Source organism: Nyctereutes procyonoides, unplaced genomic scaffold (assembly GCF_905146905.1).
Source record: "Nyctereutes procyonoides isolate TBG_1078 unplaced genomic scaffold, NYPRO_anot_genome, whole genome shotgun sequence".
NCBI classification, from domain to species: Eukaryota; Metazoa; Chordata; class Mammalia; order Carnivora; family Canidae; genus Nyctereutes; species Nyctereutes procyonoides.
In genome coordinates, this window is record NW_026575052.1 from 71,139,291 (window position 1) to 71,162,087 (window position 22,797).

The following is a 22,797-nucleotide window of genomic DNA, read 5'->3' on the forward strand; positions in this document are numbered from 1 at the left end:
GTGTTGAACTGGATCTCTGAGTTCTGACTAGTTCAGAACATGAATATCTTCTAGCCTTGCATGCTCTGGGAATGTCTCAGCTTATCTAGCTGTTCTCTGGTATTTCACTAGACATATATATAGCTTAGTATTCAACCACAGATTCAAGACCACCCCGATGCAGGTTTATACATTTCTGGAACTCTGTCACTGCTGTTTTTTTTTTTTTTAATTTTTTTTTATTTATTTATGATAGTCACAGAGAGAGAGAGAGGCAGAGACACAGGCAGAGGGAGAAGCAGGCTCCATGCACCGGGAGCCCGATGTGGGATTCGATCCCGGGTCTCCAGGATCACGCCCTGGGCCAAAGGCAGGCGCCAAACCGCTGCGCCACCCAGGGATCCCTGTCACTGCTGTTTTGTGCTTGGTGTTAACACACACACACCTATACACAGCATGGTCTGATAGAGCTTTCTAGCTCCAAAGCATGCCACTTCAGCTCTATGGGGAAAACTGCTACTGCCTTCTGAACCCTACTACCTCTATGGCCATCCCACCAAATAGATGCCTCATTACTGCCTCTCCTCTCAATTATGTCAGTTCCAATTAAGTCTCATGCTATTGAAACCTAAAGCATACCAGGGACCTCAGGTGGAAGAGACTGTAGTTTTTAGCTTCCCAGTCTCTGAGCTCAGGAAGGCACATCAGAAGATTGGTATGGATCCTTAACAAACTGATACCTATTTATCACATAAATATATTTAAAAAAAAACAGAAACAAACAAATTATGAAAAAAAACCAGAGTGAAATTCATTTAACATTCATGAACAAATCAACCAGCTTACCAAATATTAGTTTGTCATACCTGCTTCACATTATGTTTAAAGACATAAAATTTAACAGTTACCTGTAAAAACTTATTTGTACCCCTTGTAGATTTCATTCCCCTTCCCCAGTGGTAATCACTATTTTGAATTTTTCTTTATTTTACTGGTATGTGCCAAGAAAGATATATCAAGAATATATTACATACAAGTGTGACTAATATTTCCAATGCCAAATTTCCATTATTTCTTATCAAAAAATATGTTAGGGACACCTAGGTGTCTAAGTCACTTGAGCGTCCAACTCCTGATTTCAGCTCAGGTCATGATCTCAGGGTCATGTGATCAAGCCCTGCATCGGGCTCCAAGCTCAGCAGGGGAATCTCCTCCAGATTCCCCCTCTTCCTCTGCCCCCCACCCCCTGTGTTCACTCACTCACTCTCTCAAATAAATAAATACATCTTAAAAAATATATTTTATATATATGTAGCCCCTGTGATGGACAGACACCTTCTTTTGGTCTCCTAGGTAGATAGGCCTAGCTCTCCCTTTAGAAGAGCAAAGTTGAGGGAAAGATCTTTTCATCTCTCCAGCTATGTTATTTCTCTTAGGTACATGTGCTTCACTGCCCTTAGATCACAGGGGGTTCTCTGTCTCTGCCCATCATTAACCAGGCAAATGGGGCTGTGCTTCCTCCCACTGTCCCAGGTATCACCTCCCTGGAGCCTGCTCAGGGAATGAAGTGAATACATCTCAGAATCCATGAAGGTTGCAGCAGTTCTGGACTGAAGGGGTTCGAATGCCTATAGAGTTGGGATTTACTGGGGCAGGTGTCTGGGAGGGTACCTTCACTCTGGGTCTATAATTCTCCCTCAGAATATCTGAAATCAAACAACTCTTACCAACCAAAATAATGCAATTTTTTTCTGAACCTGCCCTACCCACAAAAAGTTTCTATTTTTCCACTGATATCATTTTGGCTTTGTTTCTTGCAAATGAATGCCCTGAAGTTATTATGCACAGACAGCATTCACGCTTTCTCTGACTAGAGTTACTTCACAATGGAGAACCTCGAATCCATATTGCTTCTCCAATTCTGAGAGAAAGAGGAAGATAGGCTGATGAAATGGGAAGGAAAAATCTTAGTGCACTTACAGTTCGTAAACATATCAACAACCTAGACAAGAGGATGAACTACCTTATACTCAAGATATATCAAAATATATCAAGATATTTTTCCAATATGTGAACCACAGGACTCCCTCCCCCTCCTTTTTCTTTACTTCTTTTCCAGTATAATCCTATAAAACATGTTGTGCCAAGTGACAACTACCAGCAGTAGATGATAATGTCTTTCTGTCAATAGGGAACGGTTATAATATGGCCATGCTCTACAAAACTGGAGATATGATTCTAATTACCCCATTTTTCTTTTACTTTCTTTTGTTCGGTGACATACTTATCTCTCCAGATCTGGTTTCTCTGTGGAAGAAACTGAAATTATGCTCTAGAGTGGCTTTCTCTGTGTTTCTTTCTACCTTATCTCTGTAAGGGACAATGGTTTGTCTACAAAAATTTGTTGTTCCATTATTAAATTTTAGAAGCCAAGAACTCCTATCTAATATGCATCACTTCTTTTCAGAGCTACTTTATACTTGACTGAAAAAAAAGAAAAAGAGAAAGAGAGAGATAACTGACCTAGGTCCCTGGCTAGCTTACAAAACCTTAAATGATTTTTCTTTTCTTAATTTAAAAGATGGCAAAATGATTTTTCTTTTTTTAATTTAAAGGAAAGTGATTTATCTGGAAATTGTCAGTGAATAAATGAGCACAAGCCATGTACCATCAACTTCCTGAGAGTCAGGGTAATGCACTGGATAAGCACACAGATTGCAGAACAAGAAAACACTAAGGACTAAATTCTGGCTCTTAAACTAAATATATCTATAATTTGGGAGTAGAGTCCTCCAGGATTCTATTTTTCTTATCTGTAAAAGGAGCTAAATAATATCTCATCACAGATTTGTTGAGGATCACATGAAATAAGTTTTGGATGCACCTAGTTCATGGTATTCATTCATTCATTCATTCTATGCAACATTTTACTACCTACCTTTCTGAAAACATAAGCTAGTTTGAAGAATAATCTTACACTAATGTTCACAATGAGTAATTTTAAGATTTGGGGAAAATAATGGGTAAAAAAATTGCAATAGAAACATTTGACAGAGAAATTTAAACTACTTCTACCATTATTGTTGACATATATTATAGTTGACCAGATAGACACAAAATATTCAAAACCTGTAAATAAACCTGTACAGTATTATTTCTAAAATTTTAAAAAAGATTTATTTATTCATTTGAGAGAGAAAGCGAAAAAGTATGTGGTGGGTTGGGGGGGGTGGTGCAGAAGGAGAAGGTGAGAAAGTCTCAGGCAGACTCCTATCTGAGCGTGGAACCAGATGCCTAGCTTGATCTCATGACCCTGAGATCTCACCTGAGCTAAAACCAAGAGTTGGTGGTGCAACCGACCTTTTGGGAAAAGGTGGAGGGAACTGGCTAGAACTGGGCAGGGTCGCAAGTTTTCAAGCGGGTAGCTTGGGGATCAAGTCAGAACTCGCTTTGGGATCAAGTCAGAACTCGCTCCAAATGCCAAAGGACCAAGCAGGGCAATCTTCCCTGGAATGGCAGTACAACAGACTGGAGGAGCCCAGGCTTGGAAATCAGGGAGATATTGTGACCAAACTACTTTCCAGTTGGGGGATTTGGGCAAGTCCTTTAATCCTCTGCAATCTTGTGTTTCTTCACCTACCAAAGGGGAGTAATAATGCCCCCCTCACCCCCGCATCAAGCAGTGGTGAGGAATTAAATGGGATAGCTTATATAAAGCATTCCTCACAAAGCCTAGCAGAGTGACTTTTCAATAAATGAGAGTAGTTATATTCGGCAGTTGGGAAAGTTTTATATCTTGTTTGTTAGTGTTGAGTTTCTTTAGGCTGGTTCAGTTAATTCTTCATGGTGTAGGGATATTTTGCAACTCCATGGATACCTTGGTTTCCAAATTTCTCTCTAGACCTACAGGTTCTGCAATTGCAGAAATTATTCCAGACCCCACCAGATAATGGTCTCAGGCTATTGTTTCCCACCCAACCTCCCCCTCCTCTTCCTACTCCCCCTCCCTCATCCCCCTCCCCATTGCAGAAGCTCGGACAGGGTCCTGGCAGGCTTGTAAGTCAAAAGAGGCAGTACCTTTTGCCAACTCTGTAGCTCATTATCTGTACCTCTCCTTCTTTATTCTACATTCCACCTGACGTGTGAAGAAACTGCAACACAGTGGCTGATCTCCCGTTAGTATAGCAAACCAATGGTTGAGTAGATGATTGTTTTTTACACCTGGCCATTTTTTCTTATCAGAAAGTTCACATTAGCTAGGACCTTTTATAAATTCTGTAGAGAAAATGCCAAGCTGTAAACACAAATAGCCCCGGGATGGACTTTCAGGCACAACACATTCTTTGGGCCACAGTGTTTTAGACTGCCTGACGCATAAAGGGGCACTTATTAACAGGAATTAGCAGCACCTATTTACTATAGGTCACTTATTTCGAACAATAGCCCTCTTAGCCTGGTTTACATAATCCTGCATGGGCAATGACAGTATAACAAAGTATCCGATTTATATGTTTAATTCAATCTAATTTTTCCCAAACTGTCTTGCTCATTTCTGAATGTGCGTTTTATCCAGAAATACTTGCTTGCGTATGCTTTTTTTGCTCATAGTCAGAGTTAAGAGCCATCTAATAGGATCCCAGCATAAGGCCCTCACTGATTTGCTACCGCCTGCTGAACACTGCCACACATCTTGTCCAAACTTAAAAGGGCAGGCAAGCTCATGACTTCCTTTTAACATTTGCTGATGATAACTGCCTTGGGTGCTTTTTTTTTTTTTTTTAAGATTTTATTTATTTATTCATGAGAGACACAGAGAGAGACAGAGACACAGGCAGAGGGAGAAGCAGGCTCCCTGGGGGAGCCTGATGGGAGACTCGATCTCAGGACCCCGGGATCACGCCCTGAGCAGAAGGCAGATGTTCAACCACTGAGCCACCCAGGTTTCTCCTTTTCTCCAAAAACATCTTTATTTCTAGATGCCAAGTGTAGTTTTTTCCATTCCTTTCACCATTGAAATCAATTTGTTAAAGTTCCTATTTAGAAAGAAGAAAAAGTTTGATAAAAATTAAAAGATTTTGCCAGGAAAAAAAAAATCCACCTTGGGACTGAACTCTCTCAAATCGTGTGCGCCCTTTCCTTGTTCACTCACTCCACAAATATTTACTGAGCGCTGAGTGTCATGAGACATTACCTAAGATTCTGTGAGTGAAATAGAGATGAATAAGTCACCAGCTCTGTCCTTAGCCGGCCTATCGTTTCTTAGGGGGAGACAAGATTTAGGCACAAGTGCTTCTAACCACCTTACAAAGGAGTCATGAAGAGGAGAAGGAAAGGAGATAAAGTGCCATCCACTGTAACTCAGCCAAGGAAGAGATTAGCTCCTCCTGAGGGAGGATTTGTGCATGCTGAGATGTATCCTTTCCAGAACCCCCTCTTGACCTCTTGACGTTGACTCTTCTTTCACTTGATGCCTGATGATGGCTTTACAACGTGCAATGGTTGGGTTAAAAATCAGAACCACACTTCCTGGGGATCAAAATCAACCCTGAGAAACACAATATATACAAGAACTTTAAAAAAAAAAAAAACTAATCTGGGTGCTGATTTTGAGTCTAAAAGATTAAGTTCATGTCTACATACATGAACTTAGAAATAGCCCTGTTTGACATCTACATCTACAAAAGCTTGACCTATGGTGTGAAATGCTAGGAAGTTAATTCTCTTAACACTGATAAAGGTCTGAAGGAAGGTGATTGTGGCCCCCCTGCACAGAAGAGAAGCCCCAGGAGTAGCAGATAACAACTCAGGCTGAAAATGTTTGCAAACATGCCCTCAGACACAGCACTGGCATGAAGGAAGCTCGGAAAACATTAGTCACTTCCTCACTGGAGGACGGGGAAGGCCAGTGTCAGCTTGCTGGTGAACAGCGAAATTTAAAATAACCTTACTAAATTAGAGAAGTGGTCAGGATGCTTTTTTTAAGTTCCCTGAAGATAAATACGGGGTAGTGCCATCAAGAGAGGGAAATGAAGTGTACAAATAGAAGGTGAGATGTGACTGGCTCCAGGCGAGGACATCTAAATGAGAGCCAGCAATGAAAATAGATAAGCTGCAATCAGTCATAACACCAGCTCTTAAAACACTGCACAGTGTTGGGATGCACAAACAAGCGCCTGGGGGAACAGTGAGATCCTCCTCCCTTTTTATTTGGTATTAGCTGAATTTTCCCCAGAGCACAGCGTCTGTTCCTGAGGTCTGTCGTTAGAGGGACACCAAGAACTTGGGGAACATTCTATCCCTAAATTCACTGGGAATTAGAAAAATGAGACGTATGCAAACAAGCAAGAGACAGAGATTTTTCAGTCTCAAGAAGAGAAAGCCAAGAGCTGAGGAGATTGGCGTCTTGCACTGGCAAGCCTGTGTATTTTTTTATTCAGCTGATCTGTGTTTTCACTAGAGAGCAAACACACTTTTTAAGTGACAGCACAAATGTGTGGGGTTAAATATCAAGAGAATGGTCTCAAATGGGGTTCAAACCCTAGTTTTGACAAATTTTTTTTAACCTTAAAAAAATTTATTCATGAGAGACACACAAGAGAGAGGCAGAGACACAGGCAGAGGGAGGAGGAGGTTCCCTGCGGGGAGCCCAATGTAGGACTCGATCCCAGGACCCCAGGATCATGACTTGAGCCTAAGGTAGACACTCAACCATTGAGGCACCCAGGCGCCCCACAAATTACAGTAAATTTGATAGAATGCTGCAGAATGCCAGGGGCCCGCTTCTCTCTCACGTGCCCTTCAACAAATTCTTGTCTAGTTGGAAGCCTCGTTTGCTAGGAGACGGCTTTCTGACACCTGCTTGGGAGTCCTGCTCTTCTCCGTTTGAATAGCTTAACCTTGGTGGAGATTAGTAGCTCCTAGGGTCTGTCTCTTATGATTTTCTAAGGCTTCTTTCCTCTTCCTGGCCTACAGTTGGTAGCACTCTGTCTGTCTCCTCTGTGTTCTAATAATAATGCTCCAGTGGGGGCCCTGATCTTAGCACCCCACCCCTCCATGGCCATCAGAGCAACTCTCTCAGCTCCTCAGCTCTCACTGACTTTCCTTCACTCACCTTGCCTCAACTAAAACTCTCTTACCCCCTACCCCCTACCTTAGTATCAAGAGGTAGGGCTCCCCTCCTCCCTGTTCCTCATTTCTACTCCCACTTGTTGCTATTGTTTCGTCTTCCAAACAACAACAAAAATTCCACTCTCTGAGCTTCATGGTTGTCAACTCTCTCCCTCCTTATCATTGTCTTCTCTCAGACTCCTTGCCACTCCCTTCCCTGTTATTTATCAAAGTCTTAGCATCCTTGGGCACCTGGGTGGCTCAGTGGTTGAGCATCTGCCTTTGGCTGAAGTCATGAACCTGGGGTCCTGGGATCAAGTCCCGCATCAGGCTCCTAGCAGAGAGTCTTCTTCTCCCTCTGCCTATGTCTCTGCCTCTCTCTGTGTCTCTTATGAATAAATAAAATCTTAAAAAAAAAACCCACAAAGTTGTAGCATCCCACCTACAAGCTCTGCCACCCAATAGAGCTTCAGTGCACACGTGACAATCATTTAACAGAACAGCCCCTCATTCCTCCAATGCTCATCTCCACCGGTGTCCTCCCCTCCGAGCCCTCTACTCCAGGGCACACATGGGGCTGCCGGCGTGCATTGCCCCTGCCTGTCCTGAATCACAGATGCCCGCATGCTCTGCACACACTCCTCCCCAGCTGGTCAGCTCCTCCCAGTGCTCCTAGTGAGACCACTGCCTTCCTCTACTTCCAGACTTCTGGTCCAGTGCCCTGGCCTCAGCCTAAGTGCACTGACCTTCTCCTGTCTTCACTTCCCACCTCGTCCAGCAAATCCTCCGGTTCAGCAATTTTATAGCACTCTTGCCAATATTCTAAATTCCCTTGCCCCATCGGCTTTTTTGTTTCCCTTGTCTGGCAAAAATCTTTCACCTGATGAACCCAACTATCTACACCCAGCCCCCAGCAGCTGCATCCTTCCAAAGAAAGCCAAACAGTGGAGCAGATCTGCTTTACTGTCAATGCAGATCCACAGGTGGATCCTCCTACTACATTTCTCTCATTCTCCTTCTTTCCACAGAAACCTATGGACAGGGTTCTCCCCTCCTTTGCTGACAGCAGCCCTCAATCCACACACACGTACACACACACAAACACACACATTTGCCTCTCTCTCAATCTCAGCAGAAGATCTTGCAGGCTGCAATAGGACAAAATTGAGGCTGTAACAAGAGGACTCTTCTGTGGTCTGGACACCAAACCTTCACAGCCATCCCTCCCCTCAGAGCCTGTCTCCTCAGGACCTTTGCACTGTCTGGTAACTCTTCTCCCTCAGAATCTATCTCTGGGAAGGATCCTTTTGTACACACCTAAGGATGTGCCACTTACTCAGCCTCTTATGGCCACTCAGCCACTTCTTAGCTTCTTCATCGTAGTCAAAGCACTTGAATTTTTTCTCCTCACTGTCTTTCCCAACTTCCATTTGCCACATACGCCCTGACCTGCCATTGTGGCTGCTACTCCATGTTCCACTAAAACTGGTCTTGCTGGGATGCCTGGGTAGCTCAGCGGTTGAGAGTCTGCCTTTGGCTCAGGTCATGATCCAGGGTCCTGGGATCGAGTCCCGAATTGGGCTTCCCACAGGGAGCCTGCTACTCCCTCTGCCTATGTCTCTGCCTCTCTCTGTGTGTCTCTTGTGAATAAATTTAAAAAAAGCTTAAAAAAAAAAACTGGTCTTGCTAGGGTCACTATGACCTTCGTACCCCTAGATTCACTGGCCACTGCACAGCCTTCATGTCGCTGCTCCGACAGTGCTGTTTAACCCCCAACCACAACCTCGTTCTTGGAAATCCTGGGGTGATGGAAACTCCTTCCTGGGGTGATGCAGGACTCTGCTTGTCTTCCCCTTACCTCCCCTTTGCATACTCATCTCTCCTATACTTGACCATCAAATAGTCACCACATGGGGCCAGGTCCTCTCTTTCTCCCCCTACTGTATGTCCTCTTCCCATGCTTTCAGAGTAAGTAATTACAAATTTATTCTGACTGACAAATGCCATGTCTGCAGACCAGACATTCCATCAGAGCTTCAGACCCATTTATCCACCTGCTGGCTTCTCTCCATGTGGATGTCTCACAGGTACACCTACAGGTCCAGAAGTAACTTCCTGATCTTCCCACCCACCAATCCATGGCCCTCTTCTACTTCCCTGTTCTCCACAGAAGACACTCCCACCTTTCCTATTAATAGAAGCCAGGTATCTAGGATTCACCCTTAACTGCCCTTGCTCCCTCACCCACACTCTGATCCTTACATCTAGTTGATTTCACCCCCTAAATATCTCCCAAATGCATTCTCCACCTCACCCCAAGCCACCACGGCCTCCTGTCCACAGGGCTTCAGGTGCCTCTTCCTGTAACAACATAGGTCATTCACTATTCCTCCCATTCCCCACACTCCACCCACCTCCTCCACTCAGAAGCCAGAGTGATCTTTTGGTAACATAATTCTGCGAATGCCACTTTTCTGCTTAAAACTCTCCAATAGTTTCCGTTGCTCTAAAAATAAAGAAGGTGCCTGTATGGCTTAGTCGGTTATGCATCCGACTCTTGATTCAGCTCAGGTCATGATCTCTGGGTCATGGGATCGAGCCCTGCAGGGGCCTCCTTGCTCAGCCCAGAGTCTGCTGTCCCTCTCCTTCTGCCCCTCCCCCTGTTCGCCCATGTGCACTCTCTCTTTCTCTCTAATAAATAAATAAATAAAATCTTTTTTTAATTAAAAAATAAAAATAAAGAAGAAATTCTTTATCCTACTTTTTGAGATAGATGCCATGGTGCCCTCTCAGGTCATGATTCTTCATGCCACAGGGCCATTGTTCACATAGTTACATCTGTTTGAAATTGTCAGTTCCTTAGTTAAGACTTCTCTTATGGCTCAGAGGCAAATCTCCCTACTATAAAATATCCCCTAGCACGGTTTCAACTTTGGAATTTTTGGCATGATTGTTCGATTAATGTCTTCTCCCTTAACTTGGCAAAGAGTGGGGAGAGATGTGGGGAGGAGCTCTATGAACACTGAGACCACAGTTGGCCTGTTTCACCCCTGTTATACTCAGAGTTTGGCACAGAGTCAAGAGCAAGGTAGACAATCAATTAATATTTGCTAAAGGAAGAAGTGAAAAAGTAATTGAATGACCAGTATCATTCTTTGTGTGAATCCATACAGACATGCATTTACCATCTAATTCATAACTTAATTCTTGAGAAAGGATAGTTTTTTTAAAAAATCAACTCTTAAAATATGGAAGTAGCATGTAATAAATCCTTTGTTACCCCCATGTTCCATTTAGATCCAAAAAATCGAAATATTCTGCTTGTCTACTGGTATTAATTCAGATTTCCCTGATGATATATAATATTATTCGACTTAACATAGATTTTGAAATAAAGGAAATATTTTGGTTTTCAGTTTGAAACTTTTGGTTTCTCTTCTTTATTTTCATTCACTGATTTGCATTTAAGCTTCTACTTCCCCCTACTTACCCAATTTTGCCTCCTACCAGAGGCCTTCTGGAATGAAAGGGCTGTGCTGGGGGGTTGGAGCTTAGCCACATTGGTGATGGACTGTCACAGTAGCTGCATTGTCCAGGGCGGCGCCTGTTACTGTCAGAGTTCGGGGATCCTAGGCTCCAGTTCTGGTACACATTGTCCTCTCTGCTGTTCCTCTGATTAGTTGTTTCTTTCATTTTAAACTTGGCTTTGCCATCTGGGTTATTCCTGTTTTAACCTCACATGCAACATGGTATCCACCCATTTTTCCTGAAAAGGTTTTCTGTGATGCTTCAAAGTGAGCCATACTTTGATCCCCATGGCGGGGCTAGACCCTCCCATTCTGCCCTCCAGGAAAAGAAGGAAGTGACCTTGTGGAGGTGATAGACCCAGGCTTAGGCACATGTGTCTTAGGTTCCCCTGCCCATCCACACACACACACCTGCTTGTTTCTCCTCCTTCTTCTCCCCACTCAGAGGCCTAAGTCTGCCGCTGCAGCATCTGCCCATGCTCCCAGTCTCTGCCCAGCTACGTGCAGCTCCCACACTTCCTACCACATGAGCGCTAGTGTGACTCAGGCCACCACCCTAACATCTTCTCTTCACACTTCACTTGCTCTCTATGAGAAATCTTTACCTTGCAGTATGTAGCACCAATCAAGCCTCATCCTGATTTGTATATGCATATATTCAACACACCCTTGCAGATTTTTAGCCACTCAACACTGTTTTCGTTCAACATGAAGTTGTATCAGGCAAAGTAGACAAGGTGACAGTTCCATAGGAAGCCCCCATTGCTGTAGGCAGAGCCTTGCAGTGACCTTCGATTCTATTGCATGGGATCTATCTGACTGCATTACCAAGACTGGTTCTGTTCCCTCTGCAGTAGGGACAGGCTGCAAGAATTATCCTCCTGTGTGATTACATCTTTCTAAAGCGGCAAGTGACATTCTCATCACACTACCAATATAGCCCAGGATGTTAGTATGCATGGTACATTCATCAGTATATTTTCTTCTAAGGTTGGGAAGGATATAGGGGGAAGTCTCATAACTCCAGAAAAACTTCCTCTTTGATAATAACCATGGTGAAATTATCACCTGAAAATCTAATGGTAGAAACATTCAGGCTCTAGCATATTAGTGACGTTTGATATTGAATGTTATTTTATGAATTTATCTTTAAAATCAAGCTCTATTTACATTAGATGATTGCAATGAAATTATTAATTATAAAATGTCGGTCTACTTTACAAAAGAAACATGATCCCTGAAAGTCCTGGGCTTTGTATTTAATTTAATTAATGAATCTAATATATGTCCCCTAGATTGCTCATTTTACACCCTTCCTAAAGGAAGGTGGCTAGCTTGTCAGAAAGAATTACTTACAAATTGGCTAATTAATTACTTACAACCTTATGCAATGAGATTCACATGGCAAAAGAAAAGGGCAGTCTAGGGACAGTCAAAAATTGTGCATGGTATCATACTTCTTGTCATCAGCTCTAAAGAAATGTCTATTTGTGGACGTCAGGTCAGTAAAAAACTGGTTTACTAATAAAGCAGATTGCCTTCAGGGAAAAAAATATATATACATGAAATATATATACATGAAATTTCTATTATTTATCTAATTCAAGTAAAGAATATACAGTACCAAAAACAAATTTTGAAACATTTAGTATAAAATGAACATTCACAGATACGAATATATATACACATATAACAATTAAAAAAGCAGAACTGAATTAAAGACTACATCTATGAAAGACTGAGGAACTTAAATTGTAATAGGGCACAAAGATGCCAAAAAAGGCCTTAGCCAATATATTCACAGATACGAATATATATACACATATAACAATTAAAAAAGCAGAACTGAATTAAAGACTACATCTATGAAAGATTGAGGAACTTAAATTGTAATAGGGCACAAAGATGCCAAAAAAGGCCTTAGCCAATATAATTTTACCGGATGTGGGATCTCATCTCTCGTTCTGAAGTCTAACTTAGCCTGCAATGATACATCTTGGGCCTACAAGGTCACGCAAGTGTTTCCCAAATCTTGAGAATGATGCCACCACATTGCATGATACAAAGCCACATCCTCTCCATCCAAATTCCTTTCGATTCACAGCCAAGTAGCTAACACTTCCACATATTAAATCGAAAGTTATTGCTGATATGTCTAGTAACCTGAGCACCATCTTAAACTCCAATGGAGTACCATTTCCAAGCATCCATGCCTTAGACTTCTCTCATAAAACATGTTTTGTGAAAGTTAGCTTATTATTGGAAGGTAACATGCAAAGTCCCTAGCTTGCCATCCACACAAGAGGGATCATGCTCCAAAACATACTTCTAGTCTCATCTTGCATCCTACACTCCTCCGCATTCTCCCCCACTTGAATGAATGGCAAATAGATGGGATAATAGATTTGGCAATTTGTTGGAAAGTTGGTATCATACAACAGGTAAGGAGAGGGTGCGGAACCTGGTTTTCACCTGTGATTTCTAGAGTCCATCTTCTGCTGTAGACTCAACATCTTTCACGCCCTGTGCTGATAGTCATGCTGTGGCATATTTCTGATGCATTCCTAAGATCAAGGTGCATTTCCTAAATTCAGACAAGTTGGTAGAAGAATTAAATATAAGCAATGTGGTGGGTGAATGGATCAAAGTGAATGTGATTCTGGTCTCCTGCTTGTTCTGTCATCGCCTTCACAGACTGGAAGAACTTGGATCCCCTACAGTCTAACTAAACAGATTTGCTAGGACTCCATGCCATCTTCCTGTGAGACCAAAAAGGGGGAAAAAATCAGGCCAAAATGCAACTTTCCATGATCAGATTTTAAAATATGAACTTTGTGGTACAGATGCCGGTTAAGGAATGCTGGTTTTGGGGTTAGCAGCTCCTCAGTTCTGGCTCTTTCATTCATTTGTTCATTCAGGTGAAGGCACAGAGGAAAATAAATATTTAGCCTTTATGAGTTTGGATGGTTCAATCTATAAAGATGTTGGAATAGTTACAAAATATAATAGTACTAATGACAAAACATTAAATTCTTTTTTTAAAAACATTTTATTTATTTATTTGAGAAAGACAGAGATAGTGTGAGAGAGCACAACAGGGAAGAGGAGGAAGCAGACACCCCACTGATCAGGGAGCCCAACATGGGACTTGATCCCAGGACCCCAAAATCATCACCTGAGCCAAAGGCAAACACCCAACCAACTGAGCCACCCTGGAACCCCTGAAAAAACTAATTCTTTTTTTGTTTAAAAGATTTTATTTATTTATTTATTCATGAGAGACATGGAGAGAGAGGCAGAGACATAGAGACAGAAGCAGGGTCCCTCACGGGGAGCCCAATATGGGACTTGATCCCAGGACTCCAGGATCACGCCCTGAGCTGAAGGCAGATGCTCAACCACTGAACCACCCGGGTGTCCTTACAAAACTAATTCTTAAAGACAAGATAAACTTTGCAGAAATATAACATGATATTGCTAATTATGTTCATCCACAATGTCAAACTATATCAACCAAAACTAGGCAGTGAAATATTTCTGCTAAATTTTTCATCTGATCCAAAAGAAAGTCAATAATTCTTTCCATTGAAGTATAACATAATTATTGACATTAAAATGAGAGAAAAGAAGCCCAGGTATTTTTAGTGTATAGCTTAATGCTAGTAGAAAAATAAGAAGCTATGTGTAATGAGCATTGTGGGTACCATCAATATTCCCTCTCAGAACTGAGGCCTTAGTACCCCATCTGCTGGAACTGTTGCCTCCTGAAGGTTTACCTTGGGTCCCTCCCCAAGAAGTACCCTCAGTTGGAGGCGCTCCCTTGCTTCTAGGACATGATCACATGACCCCTCTCCAGGAGCAGCCCACATCCATGACTAGTCGATACAAGAATGTAAATGCTAGCCACTGACCAACCCTCCCATTCACACCCCCAAACCTCAATTTGGAATGTTGTAGAAGGGCCATCCCAATCTCAGAGCTCCACGAGAGTTAGTCTGAGGCTTCTGTTGCAACCACATCACAGTTCAGCTTTTCTCAGCCTGGTCCTACATTTCTCATACCTTGGGGATACTGTTCCTGAACACATTTTCTAGCACATTGCAGGCAAATCTCCACTTGTTCTTGGGGAAACTGATAACACTATGTGACTTTCAAATCACTATGTGTGCAAAAGACAAAGTAAATACAGTTCTCATAGTTAAAGCAAAATACAATGCAACCGAAAAAATTTGTACAAAGAGTATTTCTTGTAACTGAGAGCAAACAACAAGCTAACGTGTGTGTGTGTGTGTGTGTGTGTGTGTGTGTATTAAAACCTCTTCTATTGGAAGACAAAGACGCCCTAGTGGATCAAAAAACAAAATCCAACTGTGTCCTATTTTGTCAGTGTTATTTATTTCATAGATGTTGACTGAGGTCATCTTGACCTTTTAAAATTAAAATAAAATTGGCTTGAGCCTTTAGTTCTATGTCCCTTGGGAAGCACAGTGCCCTCCTCTGATATTTCTGCAAATTCCTGGGCACTTACATTGTCTCTGTTATTTCTGTTCACCTCTGGACCCTTGATCTCATTCATGACTCAATGCAACTGTTTGCCACTCTCCACGCCTCTCGGCCCCTAACTCAAGCCCTTTCCTTGATCCTTCCAAAACGTTTCACACAAAGCAAAGGTGTGCAGTGTATGCTGAAGGGTTGGGGGGGGGCATTGTTTTAAACACAGAAATACAGACAACTTCAATTTGGATTTGATCTTCACATTCTTAAAGTTCTCTAATGTCCAGAAACAGCTAAGCATGATGATCTCCTGAGCAAAGACAGTTCCTTCTCTAAACGGAGCTCTAAGATCAACTAATAAAATGTTTTCATCCTATATTTTTAATTCAAAAAAATAAAAAACTACTGAAAAGTACAGCAATAGTGAAGGCTACTTAAGTTATGGTAGCTCTATACGGTGAGAAATGGGAGAGCCACTTAAATATTTCATTTTCAAATAATATGTAATGGCTTGGTAAAGTATTCTTGGTATTATAACTGAAAATAGCCCAAACTGGGCACCTGGTGGCTCAGTGGTTGAGCATCTGTCTGCTGCTCAGGGCATGATCCTGGGGGTCCTGGTATCAAGTCCCGCATTGGGCTCCCTGTGGGGAACCTGCTTCTCCCTCTGCATGTGTCTCTGCCTCTCTCTGTGCGTCTCTCATGAATAAATAAGTAAAATATATTTTTAAATACCCAAAAAATTAATTGTGTATACAATAATTGTATACCCTTTGTGAACCAAAATATACATAATTTAATATATATTAATAAAACAGATCGCAAGGAAATGCAGTAAACTTCTAACTCTAGTTTCTGGATGGTGAGATTATTAATGGCATCTGTTTTACTTTTTACACTTGTCTGAACTTTTTAAGATATTTATTTATTTATTTATTTATTTATTAGCTTTTAATTTTTAAAAGTGAATGCATGCAACTTTTAGAATCAGGCCAAATAGGGATATTTTGAAATATTTATTGAGAATTAACTCGAGGGACTTAAAATACCTAATTATTTTAGGGGGGGAAAAAAAGCAATCATTTATATTAAGTACTTATATTATGCTTTAAACCTCTTAATTTTTTTTATTGGGATGGGCTATCAGGGTCTTCTGAAAAGGATGGCAGTATTTCCCATTGCTTTGCTGAGTATTTGCTGAAAGCGGACAGGAGGCCAGGGAGAGAGCAAAAGGGAGAGAGACGGAAAAAGATTTACACCTGGAAAATAATAAAAATTAGTTGATTGATTCTCTGCTCTGAAATTCACACAGTGGGATTTTGTGTTAAATGCAGTTAATTTGTATTTGTAATACAATTAGTGTAAATATCATCTTAAATACAAAAAATATCTCTATATCACATGCACAGTTGTCTATTTTTTTTTTTATAAATTCTCTATCGAATACTGGTAAATTGTAGAAGTGATGTGTTCTTTTTTAAAATACAAAACCATGGGGCACCTGAATGGCTCAGTTGGTTAAAGAGTCAACTCTTGTATCTGGCTCAAGTCCTGATCTTGAAGGTCATGAGACTGAGCCCCTCATGGGACCCCATGATGAGGTCACCCACTCCCACCCCACCCCCATGGAGTTCCACACTCAGCAGGGAATCTGCTGAAGATTCTCTTCCTCTACCCCCTTTGCCCCCCCCCCAAATAAATACGTCTTTAAAAAGTAAACTACAGAACTGTGAATGTTGTTTTTCTAAGAGAACATGAAATCAGCATTACAGAGTCAGGTATATTTACAGTATGTCAATGGTCTCCTCTATGAAATAATAATAGAAGTAAGTAACTACGTCTGATAGTATCAGCATAAGACAAAGAAAGTACAGCGTTCTCCCATTATTGACAGGACAAGGACAAGACTTTCCCTTCACATCATATACTTGGACCTCTTTTCCCATTCCTCCCCCCACCTAACCTATCCCCTGCCCCCCATTAAAGTTGATTCCTTGTAAGATAACTGCCATTGTGGGCTGAGGCAAATCATCTCACTACCCCAAGAACATGATGTCACTGATTGAGTCCACTGAGAAAGGCACTAGTTTCTAATTAATAAGCCAGTGTTCACACAGAAAACAAAAGATGGATAATGGGTTAAAACAGCTCTTATTAAGAAGTCTTGTCTTTCATAAAGTCTGAGGAACTGAAAGAGGAAAAGCATTCTTACTAATTGGCTTCAGACTCTCCTTTCATCCACTAATCAAATCTATCAGAAATGAGAGTAGTTCTTGTTCCAGCATCTTCCTCATTTCAAGCCACCAACATCCTCTCTGTCAAGGCAGAGCTTAATTGGTTGGATCCACGGGGGGCTATGTTTCCTGAAGGTGGATTTGGTGTCATTTCGAGCAGAACAACCAAAGACCTTGTTAAAATGCAGATCTCAGGGACATCTGGGGGCTCAGGGGTTTAGTGTCTGCCTTTGGTTCAGGGCATGATCCCGGGATCCGGGATCAAGTCCTACATCGGGCTTCTTGCAGGGAGCCTGCTTCTCCCTCTGCCTGAGTCTCTGCCCCACCCCACCCCCCTCTGTGTGTGTGTGTGTGTGTGTGTGTCTTATGAATAAATAAATAAAATCTTTTTTTAAAAAATGCAGATCTCAAGACATCCCCCAGAAATTCTGACTCAACAAATCCAAAACGAAGCCTGGGAATCTACGTATTTTACAAGTGCCCTGGGGATTCCTATACATGTGAAATGTTGAGAACCATATAGCAATGCCATATGATGGTTTTAACAAATTCTTGGCAATTAAGAAGTATGAGGACCTGGTAAATTCCTAAGGGCCATGGCTCCCTGGACCTACAGAATATTGTTATCCCTTTAACAAAATATCTTGCTCTATGGTCTACAGTCTTTTGGAAACTGATAAGAAGGAGGGGATTTCAAGAATTCATCTAATTTATCTCCTAGCAAGACCAAATTGAAATTTGGTGCCAGCATGATTATGCTTTCTGTCCCACTAGTTCAGAATCACTTGTGATACTGATAACCATTCCCAGAACACATAGTTTAATGTATACTTTATTTTTTAAATACTTTATTTGTTTATTCATGAGAGACACAGAAAGAGAGGCAGAGACATAAGTAGAGGGAAAAGCAGACTCCTCACAGGGAGCCCGAAGCGGAACTCATCCCCAGAATGTGGGGATCACACCCTGAGCTGAAGGCAGCTGCTCAACCGCTGAGCCACCAGACATCCCTAATGTATACTTTAAAATATCATTCGATGTGACTGTATAAAACACTAATCAAGATTATTGATAATTACTACACATGTGTAGATATGTGTAGGCACCTCAGCTTCTACACTGGTTGTAAAATCTGGACATTAATTTTAAAAACTTTTTTTATGATTATAAACATAATATAGTTAGGAAAATTCAAACATAATCAAATATTTAAGGTAGGGAATGAGAATCTACCATAATCCCTAAAGCAAACTATATATTTCTCAATGTGTATACACATATGTGTGTATATCTTTTTTATACACATGCATATACAAATGTTCTTGGAACATTTTTTATGCATATGGAACATAAATGGAATTCTACAAAATATAGTATATACAATTTGGCAATACATATTGGATTTGTTTCCATGGTAATACCTCCTTCTTTTTAATAGCTGGATAGTATTCCAGTAAATGGCTATATGATGATGGTTTATTTAATCATTTTTGTAATTACGTTGTTCCACATTTTTATTTATTACAAACAATGCCACGAGGAACACTCTCACTCCTAGTTAGTCTTCTGATTTCTGCCCATTTGTCTCTTCCTCAAGATATCTTCCTTGACTCCTAAATTTGCTTCGCTTTCCTAATACACTCTCCCATCATACCATGAATCTCTCCACTCTTGTCTGATCCAACTCAAGTTTTACATGTACTTGTGTGATTATTTGATTAAAGTAATGCCTCTAATCGAATGTGAACTTCGTGACTTCAGGAGTGTATCCATTTTTCCTCCACTGCAATCCCAGTGCCCAGTAGAGTGTCTGGAAAATTGTAGGCTCTGAATAAATATTTTTCAAATGAGCTTGTAAATCTCTGCCCATTTCAAAAGCCGTTTCTGTAGGATAAATACTTACAGAAAATGTATTGGAAAGCCTGAACTTCTTGTGGTATGAATATTATTCTTAATTTTAATAGCTTTTAGTTCATATTCATAAAAAATATTCTTCATTATAGAAAAGCTTCACTTAGCTTTTCTAGACAAGGAATAGAATATTTTCTACTTTTATTTTCCAGCTTTCCAACCCAGCTCATAGAGCTTTATTCAGAATGGAGTGACAAGATCCTGCTTGTCTCTTGCTACACTTGAAGGGGCAGGGTCAGCTGGGCCATATTCCCCAGGAACCCAGTGCTGAAGGTCCATGTTTGTCCTCCCACTTCCTTCAAAACCCAGAGGACCAGAGCTGGGGCCTACCTGGAACCTCTTTTTAAAACCCACACTTCCTGGGGCCTTGCCCTCTTTTCTTTCCACCCACCACCACCCCTGTTGCCAGGTGTGGGCAGGACCCAGGAACATGGATGCTGACTGAGGGATATTCCCTGGGCTGGGAATTCCCTGGCAGCTTCAAGGAACACTGACGACAAGGAGGAGTCATATCTGTCATAGTCCCACTATGATACACGGATGAACACACACGCACTCTCACTCAGGCTTTAAGGGAAGGAAGTGATGCGGGAGAGCGTCCTTTGGCACTTGTCACTGCTTCCGGGCTGATTACAACATCCAGAAAGAGTCAACCCTGCACCTGGTCCTGCACCTGAGGGGTGGTATGCAGATCTTCGTGAAGACCCTGACCTGCAAGACCATCACCCTGGAGGTGGAGCCCAGTGACACCATCGAAAACGTGAAGGCCAAGATCCAGGATAAAGAGGGCATCCCTCCCTGACCAGCAGAGGCTCATCTTTGCAGGCAAGCAGCTGGAAGATGGCCGCACTCTTTCTGATTACAACATCCAGAAAGAGTCAAGTCTCCACCTGGTTCTCCGTCTGAGGGGTGGCTGTTAATTCTTCAGTCTTGAATTCTTAGTGCCCAATGATGGCATTGCTCTGCACTCTCGCCATTTGCCCCAATTTAAGTTTAGAAATTACCAGTTTCAGTAAGAGCTGAATCACTGGTTTTCTCAATAGCTGTTCAAAATGTTAATAAAAGTTTTGTTGCATGGTAAAAAAAAAAAATATATATATATATATATAGTATATATTAATATGTGAGTCAGAAGTTGGTATTCATATATTGAGGTTATGTACTAGAAATTTTTTTAAAGATTTATTTGTTTATTCATGATAGATGTAGAGAGAGGCACAGACACAGGAGGAGAGAGAAGCAGGCTCCATGCCGGGAGCCTGACGTGGGACTCGATCCCGGGACTCCAGGATCTTGCCCTGGGCCAAAGGCAGGCGCCAAACCGCTGAGCCACCCAGGGATCCCCATGTACTAGAAATTTTTATTTCTGGGGTGTACAAAAGGTGCTAGGATCACCCCCATTAGAGAAAGAGATGAGGCCCCAGAAGTGGGGTGTTCAAAGCCCTCCAACATCCAACTCAACCTTTCCCTTTCAGCTTGTTTTCCAGTTTGTGGGCCATGCAATCTGTAATTTAACTGAGCCATTTGTTCCCCTTCCCCCACCACGCTTTACATGTTCATACCTGGAATGCACTGCTTTGAGTTCCGTCTTTTCATTGCCAGATCAAATGTGATTTCCATCATAAAGCTTTCAGGATGCCCAAATTAGAATTACTTCCTTCCTCTTAAGGAATATGTGCTGGGAAAGGCTTTCTTCCTAGTATTATCATAGTACTTACTGTGTAGGGACTAACATAGCTATTAGTGGGTCTCCCTCAATTAGACTGCAAATTCCTATTGAGTGAGCAGACATAGAGTATAACAGATAGATGATGATGATGATTATGATGGTGATGATGATGATAGATAGATGATAAATAGATGATAGATAGTCTTTATGAATGAACCATTCATTTACTTATCAAATACACATTTATAGGATTCTTCCTAATATGCCAGCCACTGTGTTAGACTCAGGGGATCATTGTATAGACCTTTAGTCTAAAGCAAAAGGAATGGAGTGATGATAAATGTCTAATGACATATTGCATTAGATAGCCCAGTGATTTGAAATTGAGTCTCTGGGGTTGTCTGGGTGGTTCAGTAGATTAAACATCTGCCTATGGCTCAGATCATGATCTCGGGGTCCAGGGATCAAGCTGTACATCGGGCTCCTTGCTCAGTGGAGAGCCTGCTTCTCCTTCCTCCTCTGCCCCTCCTCCTGCTTGTTCTCTCTCTCTCTCAAAATACATAAAATATTTAAAAAATGAAATTGGGTTTCTGACTGAATTTGTTTTATTATACTATCTGACACTCTCTTAATGAGTCTTAGAATGTGCTCACTGATTTATAACATTATCATTTTTACATTATAAATTCAGGTTTTAAGAAGTTTATTGACTCCTCCAAATTATATCTGAGATAAGGCTGGTAACTCCCCGAGAGGCAGAAAGTTTTGTTTGCAGCCATGAAACTATTAGGCTTTACTGAGATTACAATTTAAGTGCAAGGTGAACATAATTCCTCACTCGTTCTTTTTAAACTATCAATGCAGTAACCCTCGACTAAACAGAAAATGCTACCTCTACAAATAAAATAAAGCAAAATTCAACAAAGCCTTGGCTTCCTCCTTCTACCCATCACTGGCATCTGTCACAATTTGGTCCATCTTTGACTTTATCCCTGACCTTGATTAGAAATCCTACTTCTATTAAATTTCTCCTGGTTTTGGCCAAGGTTCTGGGAATTCAGACCAAGTCTGGCAACAAAAAGACTTTGTGGTTTCTTACCGCTGTCAGGGTTTTCCCACTTTAATAGCCAATCATCAGGCTATTTGCCCTATTTGGGCTATTTGTGCTGATTAATCAAATATATATTATGTTTCTGGTAATATCCCATTCCCTCTGACCCTTTCGCCTCTCAGTTTCTCATACAAACTAGAAAGAACAAACTAACCACATCTCTACACTGAGTAAAGAGGCCTAAACTTTTCTGATTAAATCTTCTCAAACCCTGAAGGTTTCTGGATATCCAACTTCCCCTATACTCTCAACCATTTCTTCCTGCCCATTTGAGAGAGAGAAGTTTCACTTTCTTTCTCTATTAGTCAGTCCCTGTTTTAGCCTCTTTTTACAAAGTCACTTCCCTTATTAATTTCCTAATAATCTGCAATTTTAAAACTATGTGTGAGGCACACTTTCTTAAAAACACAGGGTCACCCCTAAAATCATTCAATATTTTATAGATAAATACAAATATATTTAGAAGTGGATTTTAGATTTTAAAAAAGAATTTTGTCCCACTCTCCTCTCAAAAACAAGACAAAAATTAAAACTTTCAAAGCTTGTTTTCTCCATTCTTGCCATCCCATTAAACATTATTAAATGTTAGATGCAACTCTGGTTTTTTCAATGATTCCTCAAGGACACTGTGCTCTGATCCAGTCATATCTTTTATTTATTAACTCAATAACCATTGACAATGACTCTCTAGCAGGTGCTGGGATACACCACGGAGCTCACAGAGCAGTGGGAAGATAGAGTAAATAGAGCATAGTAACAGCTGCT

At 41.3% G+C, this 22,797-nt stretch overlaps 1 pseudogene; it reads left to right on the top strand.

Annotated features, from left to right (window-relative positions):
- The first annotated feature begins 19,883 nt into the window (after window positions 1–19,883).
- Window positions 19,884–20,351, top strand: LOC129513781 (ubiquitin-like; annotated as a pseudogene).
- Window positions 20,352–22,797: the final 2,446 nt, after the last annotated feature.